The sequence below is a fragment of the Tympanuchus pallidicinctus genome, unplaced genomic scaffold (genome assembly GCF_026119805.1).
Source record: "Tympanuchus pallidicinctus isolate F22 unplaced genomic scaffold, pur_lepc_1.0 scaffold17, whole genome shotgun sequence".
Taxonomy (NCBI): Eukaryota; Metazoa; Chordata; class Aves; order Galliformes; family Phasianidae; genus Tympanuchus; species Tympanuchus pallidicinctus.
Genome location: NW_026294690.1, coordinates 11,875,155 through 11,888,458, shown reverse-complemented (window position 1 = coordinate 11,888,458; position 13,304 = coordinate 11,875,155). Strand labels below are relative to the sequence as shown.

At 44.4% G+C, this 13,304-nt stretch overlaps 1 long non-coding RNA gene across 4 annotated transcripts in view; it reads right to left on the bottom strand.

Moving 5' to 3' along the window:
* The window catches only part of LOC128078617 (uncharacterized), an 87,597-nt gene that overhangs the window by 18,434 nt on the left and 55,859 nt on the right, over positions 1 to 13,304 (bottom strand). For all 4 annotated transcript variants that reach the window (XR_008205728.1, XR_008205727.1, XR_008205730.1 and 1 more), the window contains exons 8-11: positions 10,933 to 11,082; positions 7,976 to 8,036; positions 6,568 to 6,663; positions 6,047 to 6,121 (exon numbers count right to left, since the gene is read on the bottom strand). This is a non-coding gene — a long non-coding RNA (uncharacterized LOC128078617). The remainder of the gene's footprint in view (positions 1 to 6,046; positions 6,122 to 6,567; positions 6,664 to 7,975; positions 8,037 to 10,932; positions 11,083 to 13,304) is intronic.

Genomic DNA, 13,304 nt, shown 5'->3' with positions numbered 1-13,304 from the left:
TGCAGCCAAAGCTTCTGTGTCCCCTGAGAGCCACACAAAAGGGGGACATGTGGTGCAGGGTTTAACTTAAACGCTTGGGGATTTTAGGGTCAGGTCCAAACCAGAGTCATGCAGTGCTTTGCGTGCCTAGCAGCACCCACGTGTGCTCACCGTTCCAAATGTTCCAAAATAGTCTGCCCTGTAGAGTCACACTCTGACCTGAGAAACATGAAAATACACAATGGACAGATGTGCATGCAGCACAGTTTTCCCCAAGTTTTTCCCTAAGTTTCTCTGTACTCTACAGCACAGAGGAATTCAGCCTATTGGTTTGAAGTATCTCTGCTGGTCAAATGTAAATAAAAACACTAGATCTGATTTTAATTCCAGATTTTACTGCATTGCTGTTAAAATATAGCTTCTTGATTTCAAAGATTTACCATGATGTGATGTGGCAACCCATATCTTTCATTAGCCCTCTGAAAAACTGTGGCTATTGTAATGTGATTTCTTTTTCCAGGCAGAGTAAATGAAAAGGTCATTCTGATGGTTTCTGCACTTTTTGGATCCTGAATAAGGGCTGACTAAACAGGAAATGAGATCAGGGAGCAAGAGGTGACAAAGAAGAAAAACCGAGCAGACAGGCTGGCAAACGGGCCAACATGAATGGTAGCCCTTTTGCACTTAAATATTTAAAGTATCTGTGATTTTGTGAAGAAAGAAAATAAAGATTGCTCCAGTGGGAAAATGCTAAACGGAAAACCCGAGCATCCATTACGTTTACAAGGTATTTCCAAACCTTAGAGGTTTCCTATTAAATACGGAATATTCTCTATTAATGCCGTAGCCCATGACAAGCAGGCGCTGTGCCAACCATTTCACATGGGGGCTGCTGAGCAGATGAGTACTGAGCTGTATGGAACATTTCATTTGTGTAAATGAGGAGGCTGATATCACAGCACTAAAGGTCCTGTTTTTTAAAAAAAAGCCTCCTGTGGCATTATGCACAAAACAACCTATTTATGCTGCAAGAAAATATTTATGTGCTGAGCTTCAGCTTTAAAAGGGAATTTGCAAAAGATGAGGGACATGAGAAAGGATTGGAGTGAGAGATAAGAAGAGATTAGAAAAGGCAAATCATGAAGTACATGACATCCTCCAGCAGTATGTAGAGTGAACTCCCCTGCCCATTTTTAAGACCTGAGCTTTAAGGATGGGGGTCTGGGTCATTCATATCCTTCCTGTAAACTTTTCTTCACCCAGGGCATTCTATACAATGATACAAGTTGCTGAAAGTGCAAGGAGACTGCTGAAGGCATTGCTGGTCTTTGTAACCCAAGCTTTTTGTTTCCAGCCTCATTCACTTGTACTTATGCTGGGACTCGGGTCATGTCCAGTATGCAGCATGCCCAGGGCTCTCCTTTAACTGGGCAATGCTGCAAGTTACTGAGCTCTTCCACTGCAAAGAGAAAACATAGGAAAAATCAGAAAGGTGAAGAGCATTTTGCTGTGCAGGGCTTAGGTGGACATGGTGCAAATAGAACAGTCTCAGTGCTGTAGCTTCCTAAACGAAAGGCAGAGCTGATTGTGCTTGCTGTTAATGGCTTGGGACCTCGTTCCTGTCTTTATACACAGGCAAATTTTCTATGCTTTTTCCATTAGTAAAAGTTTACTTTGTTGAAGTGAGCAGTTCCTCCGAGGGGATCTGATGACTATGCCTGCATGCCTCTGTTTTCATTAGCAGAATAGCTGTGTTTCAGCTGCGTTGCTCTTCATTGACTTTGTGGGAACAGGCTGGGAGAAAGACGTGGCTCCAGCTGCCCTCTTATCCCTGCTTGCTTTGAAACAGAAATTGCAGAAAAGCTGTCTCTTGCACCATTAGTCCTGTAAGCAGGAGTACGGCCAGCTTACTGGAAGTGTGCAGAGCCGCCTGTCTGAGAGCACCGATCCATTGGGGACACTGTTGGTCCATGGACTTGGGTCCTGCCACACCAGGCAGGCCTGGCATACAGTCCCATCTGAAAGCCACCTGGCACCATCTGCTCACACAAAGATTTTTAAGGCTGGACAAAAATACTAGGAATCAGCTCTAAAGGCTTTGGCCTGGACCTGTGTCATGCTATGCAAGGTTACAGATACCTTTCTTCTGCACGTCACTCCTGGTGAGCTGAGGTCAGCTTTGGCTTGTGACAGCACCCTGAAGGGCAGCTGAGGACTAAATGTGCCCTGAAGTAAATTCTAAAAAAGTCACGCATGGTCTGTGAAGCAATAAAAATCAGTGCTCCACTACCCCTAGAGCTAAAGGAAAACTTTTAATCCTAACTACACAGACTGCGACAGCCATGGAAGTACCTAATTCACTTCAATCTCAGGTCTCTGTTTCCTCTCCATTTCCCATCTTTTACTGTCACCATGGTTGATGGCTGTTGAAAAGCCTTGTCCTGCTCCTGCATCTAGTTCTGAACATACAGACCAGCAGCGCTGGGAAGGAGGAAATGCTGCTGCTCATGTAAGCTGTCCTGAGTGTTGGCAGCGCTGTGAGATTTGGAACAGAGTGATGTATTTCAGCTGTTGTGAAATTCCTGAATAATCAGCTCATCAAAAAATATCATGCAGAGTTCCCTTATAGTCCTCTCTAACTTGCCACCTCTCCTGCCAATAGCTCTGTAGGGTGACCACAGCCTGGCACAACCCATTAACAGAGCTCTGCACACTCATGAACAGAGCTGGCTAGAAAATGCAATTTTTCTTCTTAGGGAAAAAAATAAAATAAAATACTTTACTGGGACAAGAGTCTTTCTAGCTTTGCATTTCAGGATGAAGATGTCATCTACTGTTCCCTCCAACACCCTCCTCTGTTCTCTGTGCTCATTCCTCCCCACCCCACTTTTTTTGGAAGTCAACTCCAGGAAAATAAAAATGTCCTTTCAAGTGGCCTACTGATGAACTCCTGTTAGCTCCAAGGTTGGGAGTCTTGCTGCAGGACATGCACCGACCTGCTGCCACCTTCTCAAGGCGGTACTTCTGGGTGATGTGCTCTAAGACCTGCACTTTTTACTACTGCTACTCAGTCTCCTGTCTTGAAGAGCTATTGAGCAGCTTCAGAACCACAAACATGAGGTAATGGCCCTCATAGAACAGGCTGCCCAGTGAGGTGGTGGAATCACTGTCCCTGGAGGTGTTCAAGAAACATGGAAATGTCACTAAGAAGTGAGTGATGTGGATTGGTGGGGATGGGATGATGGTTGGAGGAGATGAGGTTAGAGTCATTAAGAGTGGAAAAGACCTCTGTGATTCTGTGACTCAGTCCTCTGGGGGAAGGCAGGAGTTGGAAGGGTAGATCTGTCCTGTCCTCAGCTGCTCCTCAGCAAATGGCCTACTGCCTGTACTCTGAGAGGATGGTCCAGTCAGGACCCCCGGGGTCCTCATCAGTGCCCACTTTTAGTCACACCATGGGAGATATACACAGTACACACACACGAAAGCATGCTTGAAACTCAAGCTTCTTACATAATTAAATATGTTGAAATAGCAAACAACCCATTGAAAAGCAGCAGGAAGTCACACATCACAAAATGGAAGCTGTTCCTCCATTCTCTGCTCCAGCAGCACAAATCCCCACTGCAGAGGAGGATTTATTAACAATAGTCAACCTTCATTTCAGGTATTCTGCCTTTTGTCCTCGTATCACAACATCAACATTATCCCCACATAATTTTGTGTATTTAATTTTACAATAGAGCACTGCCTGTAAATATTTGATCACTGCCATTCCTCTAGGATTATCTTATCAGGAGTAAAGATATTAAAATAGAAATCTTGTCATGTTACTGCCTTTATACTTAGAGCCGGAGAGTTGATTGACAGAAAATGAACTGCCTGAACTAGCTCTAAAGTGTCTTTTCACTGAGAGCTTCAATGCCAGAGGCTATAGAAAAAAGGTAGCTAGTCATCAGAAAATAATGCCTTGCTGTAGTTACGGAGCTTTTGTACTGAAGATTAAAAATATGAAACTACTAGGGATATTTTTTACAAGTGTAAAATGGTGGTGGGTCTTTTTGTATCTTTTTGCTATCTCTAATGAGCCTTAAGAAGAGCTTTCCCTTTCCTCCCTGTACTTGAATATTCGATGCAGCCTAACCGCAGCTTTCAGACACAGGCTGATATTTTGCTAGAGTAAGCTCTTGACTTATCTAACCTACAAAATTTATTTTACATCACAAAATGGTTTGCAAGCCAGGACTGAATGTTCCTACCTAGCTTGGAATATCAAACCTCAACGGTTAAGTCCAGTTTTCTGTTGATGGCCAGTTAAAACACACCAGTAATGCAGCTGTAATGTTACAAAATTGCTCTGAAATTGTCATGTGTGTGCAAATAAATACACAGCCATTCCCTGAGGGCTCAGCCAGCCCGTGCTCCTGCACAAATCAATGAGAGTTTTGCTGGGGTAAGGACCTAAGAACCAATTCAGGAAAGAGCCTAAGCACGAGCAAACTTTAATCACAAGCTCCTGCTCCTTAGAAATCAATAAAGACTTAAGCAACAGCTTTAAGTGCCCTTTTTTCTGAGGGGGGTGTGGGTTTGCACTTGCACAGGCAAAGGGCTAACAATTCCCAGCATTCAGAATAAATCTTGCTCCGTCCCATCACGATCCTAGAGAGCAGGAGGGGCTGGTTGATTCACAGATCTGTCCCATTGCAATGACAAACTGTGGCCACTGCCATTAAATCATTCCAGCCTTTCACGATGGTGACAAACTGTGAGTGTGGGATGACCACAATTGGAGTGGCTGGAGGAGGAAAAACACTGTGCTTTGGCCAGATCGTTGCTCCCACTTTCTTTCCCTTGTAACATGAACAACAACTGTGTGAAATGAAACTAATTGGATGCTAAGCAGCCTATTACCATGCTGACGTGAGAGGGATTTACATGGGTGACTCCCATTAGCAGTAGTGGGTGGTCCCCTCTACACTTTCCCTGGGCTCTTGATGCAGAAAAAAATTGTCCTAACATTTCACTTATGGGAAAGGTCAAGAGCTGTGGTTTTGTTCAGTGCGCTCAATATATTCAATTAAAATATACTGGCATGTTCGTCTGTCTTTGCAATAGCTGTAATTAAACAGATGCTTAGGTGGGAAAGGAAATCCTTCAAGAGGCGAGCAGGAACTTCCCTAGTCACCATAGTGGGTTTCTTCACATATATTGACTCAGCCAATGAGAGTTTTCCTTTCCTTGCTCATGGAGTGAAGGGGTGTTTTGCCCCTAACAGCCACAGTTTCCCTGCAGGGATGTGAGAGTAAGGGGTTGGCATGGTCCCTTCCCAGCAGGAGATACACAGGCACTTGCAGGTATATCACATAAAATTTCACTTGACATGGATAAGAGAGAGAGAGTATGAGAGAGTTATCAGCTGAGTATTGAGCAAACTCACGTTTCACAGACTTGAGCAGTCGGTGGCCTCTGATTCAATGGGCTGTAGGGAGTTAAAAGCCACACACCTTGCTTTGAATTTTCCTCTGAAGGGACTAAAATGAAGGAAAAAAACCCAACTAGTGCAGAGGAGCAAACTGAAGGAAGCAAAAAGTAATTACTCAAGCCAACTGGTCTAATTATATAGACAGAGCAGAGCAATCATTGGCACTCTAAAGACGGATAGTGGGGAAATGGAGACATAGGAGAAAATAACACAGGCTGAGGAATTGGTACTCCTTGTGCTGCAGAAAAGTGAGTTATTCGCATTATGCAGACTTGTAGAAAGATGGAGGCAGGAAAAAAACAGCTAGAACATCCAGAAAGCCAACAGGGAGGAGTTGTCACTGCAGCGGAGCCTGGTGTGATGCCACCTCTGCTGCTGGAAGGAAGGGAAGAGAGGAAGGGGAAGGGAGGCAAAGGGAGGGACAGGCAGGGAAAGGCAGGAAGGTGACAGTGCCCAATAGTCAATCAGGTCTTCAGCAAAGTTTAACAATTACAGTGGTTGTCAATTGCAAACTGCCTATGAAAAGTATGCAAACATTGACCCCAAGTGTTACACTGAGAACATGGAAATTAAAATCATCTGTCTTACTTGATTCAGAGCCTCCCACACAGCAAGGTTGGTATTTAAGGAAAACCTTGGCCGGACTCAGATTGCTTCTTTCTGCTAGATTAAAATTAAATTAAGTCAAAATTTAGAAAATACTGGTTTAATTAAAGATACTTCACCAGCTCATAAATTATGCATTCCCCTTCCTGTTGCGAAGCGTAAGTTTGATGCTAGGTGTCAGCGCTGTGGAGGATTCCTAAAGGTTAGTTCCCATTTATGTGCTGCATAAAGCAGCCTTCTAGAAACGAGTGACTAATTACTGAAGTTACCAAATTGCTACCCTGGCCTGCTTAGCAAATGTGCTTCCCTGACTTCAGCAAGAGCAGTTTTCTCTGGTGGCTTAGTCCAAATTTGCAAAACAGGACAGCGGAAAGAGACCTTGGCCAAAAGCAGACATTGGTATGGAATCAAGCATGACAGTATTAATGGATAATTATCCAGAAAATAATTATGAAATGTTAAAAGTCTGACTATCTCACACAGACCACTGCAAGGAATAGTACCTCTGTTTCATTGCAGAGCAGCAAAAGGAGAATCCTCGCAAAGTAGCTTTCCTCATCTTCTTACCCATGCACATTAGCATTGAAGCTCATACCCCACTGAAAAAAAGAAAAAAAAAAGCTGCAGAAGATAGAAATAGAGCATCTGTTATCCCCTAACACAGATACCTGCTGGATTAGCTGCTGTGCTGAAAAGCAGCCGCTACAGAGAGAAAGGAGCTCATTGGCACCTTGCTGCCAGGAGAGGCAGCAGTTCCAGTGGAGATGCCCCAAGCACAACCTTCGAGGTGCAATCCTCCTGCTAAGGGTGGCTGTGGTTGCCTCAACCAGGACTAAATCAACACCAGTGCAGCCTGAAATGGCTGGAAAATCCACTTACGCATGATCCTGGCCATTAGCGGGTACTGGGGGGCAGATCACAGCGCTAAGCCCTATGGCACACCTTGTGCCACATTTTAGAAAGCTTTGCAGAGCTACAGCAATCCCTCTGAGAGAATTAGAAGCCCTTGAGCTGATTATTCAGATAAAGGCACGATGAGATAAGCTCTGGTACCATCAGAAAGGGTGCAAAACACTGTCACACGAGGGAGAGCTGGGCAGGATGTGAACTCTATTTAAGCAGTCCCCGGGTAAACCAGCTCGCAGCCGACTGTCAGCTCCCTTCCAGCAGCGCCTTTGATTGCAGCGCTCCGTGAAGGAGCACTTGTCACTTTTTATCGAAAGAGAGGGGAAGAAAGCAAGGCAGCCGCTGCTGGGAGAGGAGATGCCACTCACTGTTCATCACTGCGATAGACAGCTGCGCTGCCCTGGCTGCTGGTGATCAAGGAGCAAGAAAAAGAGAACTGCACGAGACTGCAGTGAGCACAGAGTGGGGAGGGAAGGCCCCACAATCTGCTCATTGCTGGTACCAAAACATCTGAGCCATGGGATGCGGGGGCTGAAATAAAGGGAGGTTCAGGGTTACCCAGTGCAGAGGAGAGCTTTAAGTCCTCTTACAACAAAATGGCCCTAAACTGTTTGGCACTGTCTGGCTGGAGCTGGTTGGACTTTCCAGCATTGAGAGTGCTCATGGCAAGGGAGCAAAGCCACAGCACAGCCTATCCCACACCTCTGCCTTCCCCCGGCATCAAGTTCAGAGCTGTTCAGTGAAATCTGGCCTGACGGGGCTGGAATTCCCCACTCACTGTATTAAAGTGTTGTGATTGTATCTTTGCAAGCCAGCCCACTGTAGACACAACACAGAAGGCACAAAAGCTCCGGAAATGAGAGAGCATCTTTTCCTGCCTTTGTTTGTCAGAATCCTGCTTGCTCTAGATAACAATCAGCAAACAAAGAGCCATGCTCAGAAGGCTCAGGCAGAGAAAGTCCAATTTCCCCTCAGCCACTGGTACTTATGCTAAGGGCTACTTACTCAGGCACAATTAAAGACACCAGAGATGACAGCGGTAACTGAGAAGGTCGAGGGAGTGGCTCTACAGAGATAGAAGAGACCAAAAAAAAAAAAACCAAAGCAGTGCTAGAGCATTTCCACATCCACAAGGCAAAGCATTTTGCACCAGAGCTGGGAAAGCTGATATTTAACAGCTGGGTCCTGCAGACAAACTGATTTGCTTCTGTGGTTTTGTTGCTTGCAGCAAAGCAGAAAATGTTTATACCTATTATTTTTTTTTTCCTAAATTCAGCTTCATTTTTGCCAGATTTGTCCAAAAAACCCATGCAGGTTCCAGCAAGACTCTCCAGACACTTCCCCACCACACTTTGCAGCCTATCTCCTGGCCACAGCACACAGATGTGGTGGCAGTGAGGCTGTGACACCGTCCCAGCTTCTGAGGGTCGCACCCCTGTCCTAAGGTATTACACAGCCCTTTAGCAGAAGACAGTGCCAGGGTCACCTTCTAAACAGGCAATCGAAGGATGCAGGAGCAAGCACAGGACAGCCCCCCCCTGGAAGAAGCAGATGGGAGCGACTCCAAGCCCCAGATATTGAGTTATCATCTGGACCTGGCTACACTTCCTTAAGGCTCCCTTCTGTTCATCTCACTGGTTGGTAGCTGACATATGGAAGTCTTCGTGCTCCTGGCTGCTTTGCCAGAGGTCACAGCCCTTTCTTTTCCCCTGCTAAAATGGGGGTCCTGGAAGCATTGTGGTCTTTTCCCATCCTATCTGCAGCTATGCAGACTTGTGACTGCATTAGCTCTCGCTGTGCACTGACACGAAGGGGAAGGACTCCAGGAAGAAGCTGCCAGCTCCAAAACCACAGGATGTTTTCCTACAGTAAAAATCCCACTGCAGCCCAGGGCTGGATTGTGGCACTGATCTTACCAACGTCCAGCTGTTTGTGGGATGCTGCCAGCATTGAGGAGGGGACAGTCCCATGTCCCAGGTGAGCAGGTCCAGACAAAGGGTAAAAACATCACAGGGAGCAGTTCTGCAGTCTATGGGGACAGCCTGGTGCCCATCAGGGGACACATGGCCAGAACTAGCCCTGCCCGTGACACAGCTGCTAGGAAGCAAGTGGATGAGCATTGCCCATGGGATGCATCTGTATGCAGCACGTCTGTTGTGTGAAGCAATGAAAATCCTTTTTCATTGTCTTCTAAGGGTTGGGTTTTCTTTTGTCCTTTTTGTTCCTTTTCGTTTTTAAGAGAGACTGCAGATCTTGCCTGTCCCAGGAAACACATTATAAAACTGCAATTTGCCTGTCTTGGCTCTCTCACCCTAGCATTGACCCTAAAGATGAACTCCCATGAATAAGTCTAATCCTGTTTTTCATGTTTCCCCAGGTAAATGAATATTTATGAATCTTTTCTCCAGAGCCGAAGCAGGGCCCTTACAACCGGCCATGATAGTTCAATTTGTTTTCTTGCCAATTCTTCAAATTGTTTTTTGTTGTTGTTGTTGTTGCTGTTCTTTTTGAAACTTAGGGAAAAAAAGAAATCTCATTCCCAGTTGGTTCTTATCAAAGTGTGTGTGGCTTTTCAGTTGATTTTTTTCTTTTTTTTTAAACTCAGCTGGTGCTTGGAGGCTTTCCAGTTGGCTTGAATGATTAATGTGGTGCCACTGACTTGTTTTGTGTTTGTATTAAAAAAAAATAAATGCACGATTCATGTTTTCCAAAGAGCCAGTTAGGTATCTCTGATTGACCACGCCATGTAAGTTTAAATTCTTTGTCTGCTCAAAACATATACAAAAAAGAAGCATTGCCACAGAGATGAATGGTCAAGGTTAGAGACACCGGCTAAACAAAAAATAATGCCTCTCAGCAAGCTGTGTATTAGACTGTAATCATGACAAAGCCAGGTCTTAATATCTACATTCATTTAAGGGAGGAGATTTGTTCTTATGTCTACTATTTATTTAGCTTTCCTAAATTCAGTTTGAATAGCAAAACAGCTTTTCCAGTTTAGCTGCGCTATCAAATCAAGGTCATTCTCCTAAGAGAAAGATCAAGATCCTTTATAAGGGGAGTGGAGGGGGGGGAAGAAAAAAAAGAAAAAAAAAGAAATGACTCTCACTGATTGATCTGCTGAACATCATTAGAGAAGGGTAAGAGATAATCTAAACATGCTCTGTGCTTCATTGACTCACATGGGTGCTTTTTGAGTGTGAAACAGAAGGAAGTTATGCAATTACCTTAGAGGAAAAACATTTCTTTAGCAGTATTTGGAAATAAAATAGGGTTGGGAAGGGGGAAGGATCCTGAAGGGCTCTTACAAGCTGTGTCTTTGTGAGTCAATAAAGCAGTAAAGAAATGCAACTCCATTGATTTACATTATGTGCTACTTCCCAGGTGAGAGTTCAGCCTTTTATAATGTTTTTCACCCAACATTTTCATATTTTCTATAGAAGTTTGATAGCACTTAATAGCATGTACTTATTTAGAAATAATAACTGTTTGCACTTAAACTCATTATGCTAAGACATGCCTCTTGCTCAGAGGCTCCTTGGAGAAGTGTATGAGAAACCAGCAACTTTTACTTCTGCAGGAGCCAGATTTTGTGTTATAGAAACTCAGAAAACCAAAACCATTGTACTGATTGCTGTGAATTTATCCCTGGGGGAGGGAATGGAAGAGGGAAGGAAAAAAATCTTAGCAATAATAAATAAAATAATAATTATTATAATAAAACCCCTCTTTTTCCTGTCTCATTCGGCTGGACCACGCTCTGAGCACACTGATCCAGCTGTAGATGTCTCTGTTCATTGCAGGGTGGTTGGACTACATGACCTTTAAAGGTGCCTTGCAACTGAAACACCACCATGACTCTGTTACTCTATGCTATGATTTCTGACTCTGGGTGCAGCTCCCCACACCCCCTTTCCCCACCATTTAGCAAATAGCAATCAGTGGGACCACATCACCCTTACCTGCAGCCAGAGGAGATGCTTGAAGAGGGCGGGATGTTAACTAGAACCCAAACCCCAATGACCCATCAAGGAACATTGACAGTGCAGTCAGTCCCAGGAGAGTTGTCAGCTTCTCTGCCAGGCAGCTCGTGTATCTGCTATTTATCATTGCTGTAAACCAAAACAGAATTACCATGACTGTTCAGGTTTGGGTTTGTTTTTACTGAGATCATAAACAAGCTGATGACACTGGATTTTATTACGCCACACTCTTAACTGTGCTGGCAATTCAGCTTGATTTCCAACACCTTGCTCACCTCTGCTCCTTTGCAACAGTATTAAACAGCAACTTTCTTCAAAACAAACCCAATTGTTCCAGGAACACATCTGAATTCAGCAATATGTCTGTCAATCCAGTGGGCTGTCTTTCCTTCTGCCTTCCTTAGGAGACAATCACTGCCTGCTGGGACTTCATGCAGAGATTGCTAACTTGCTGTGCATACACTGATGCAAAGAACGAGCTTTGTAATTTAAATAACAGACTTAGGAATTGGTGACAGACACAAACATGGTCATTCACCCAGCTGTGGAAAACTGCAACTAAGGTTCCAGCAGGAGGGTGGAGGAAACATATTGTTTTCTTTGAGGACCAGAAACACAGCCTGCAGCCATAGCTGTCTCGGGTAGGATGCTACACTTATAAATTAGCACAGAGTGATCCCCAAAACAGAAGAGGTTACATGGTGCCCTGGCTGAGCAGAAGAGACTTGCTCCTCTTACTCATCTCACCAGGCCATGGCTGGGCACAGCCCCAGTGCTACATGGCTGCTGTAGACAGTAAAAATTACAGCAACTCTATAGAAAAACCTTGTAAATACCTTTTCAGGTGAAATCAGCCTCTTTAATCTGCTGTGTTCCATTTGCATAGCAAGAAAGGCTTTGGGTTTTTTTCTTTTCATAAGGGTGATAAATGCATTTTCCTTTTGCAGAAAAACAAAGACTCTGACAAGGCCCTTAATCACCAAATCAGTATAAACAACATTACAATACATTAGACTTGGAAATGCTAAACTGTGATTATGCAACAACTAATTAAATTAGTACTGACAGCTTTCAAAGAGTAGGAGAAAAAGGCACAATGCATCCCTTGCTTTCAGGAATGGCTCTTCCTAGAAACAACGAAGACACACAAGCTGCAAACACTTGCCATCTGGGAACGAGTCCACCCATGAAACACCCACACCTGAAACACAAACCTCCACTAAAACAGAGAAACCATTTTGCAAAATGGAGCTGAGCCTGAACAGCAGTGAGCAGCAAGCAACAAGTTGAAGTCCTCCTTAAAGCGAAATCCAAGGAAAAGCCTAATTACTGCCTCCGTGCCACCAAGCGGGGGATACCAGTCTTCTAGCAATAACTTGAGTTTAATTATTTGGGAAGAACAAAAGCCTTCATTTGGCTGAGGAATGGCATAAAAATCACAAACAGCAGCAAGACAAACTAATTATTCATGAACAGTGTTAATACCCTTTTGAGGGTTCTTAAAATACTTGAAGGTTGCTATGCAGTGCAGGTCCCAACCTGATTCCAGGGATGGCAACAGTGCAAATCACCTGCTGGCTCAGGTAGGACCCAGAGGGACCCCACATACAGTACCTCTATATCCCAGCTCTGTGCCCAGCACTGAACTGTGGGAGCATGCAGCCCTTAGGCACCCCAACCACCGCTGCACATCCATCCCAGTGAACAGCAGTGATATTAGAAATGGGAACACCTCCGGATCCCATCCTATGCAATGCTTGTCAGCTTCTTGAGATGCTGTTTTCTATAAAGGAACTTAATTTACATGTTAATAACACCAAAAACCATGGTGTGAGAGGGAGAGAGATTGAAATTTCTATTTAAAATCTTTCAGAATTGGGAATTTTGAATTTTTTCCAATACACTCAAAAGAAAATCCTCCCATTAATCTTCCTGTAGGTCTAATTCTTCTCTTTGGGAGGCTCTTGCAAGTGGCTGCATTTTGTTCCTGACAGCCTTTTTATCACCTAAGTCCCACCTGTGCCCACAGAAGCAAAGCTCAATGCTGGGACTCCATTGCCTTGCCAGCAGCTCTCACTCAACCTGTATCCCTGCTTGCATTAAGGAAGGTGTGCTTTCCTCCTCCTCCCCTGCACTGAGATCGCCATGCATGAGCACAGCCACGGGCTCTCTGCTGACCCAGCAGCTCTCTTCCTTTCCCAGCATAGATTTGGGATTTTCAAAGTATTCTTGTTTATCACCTTTTGCTTTCAGATACTGAACTCTCACTTCTTTGAAAACTTCAATTCTGTGGTTGTGTTTGGGCACATTCCCATGATAACTGGGTGAATATAGGGAGAGATGTGGGTGGA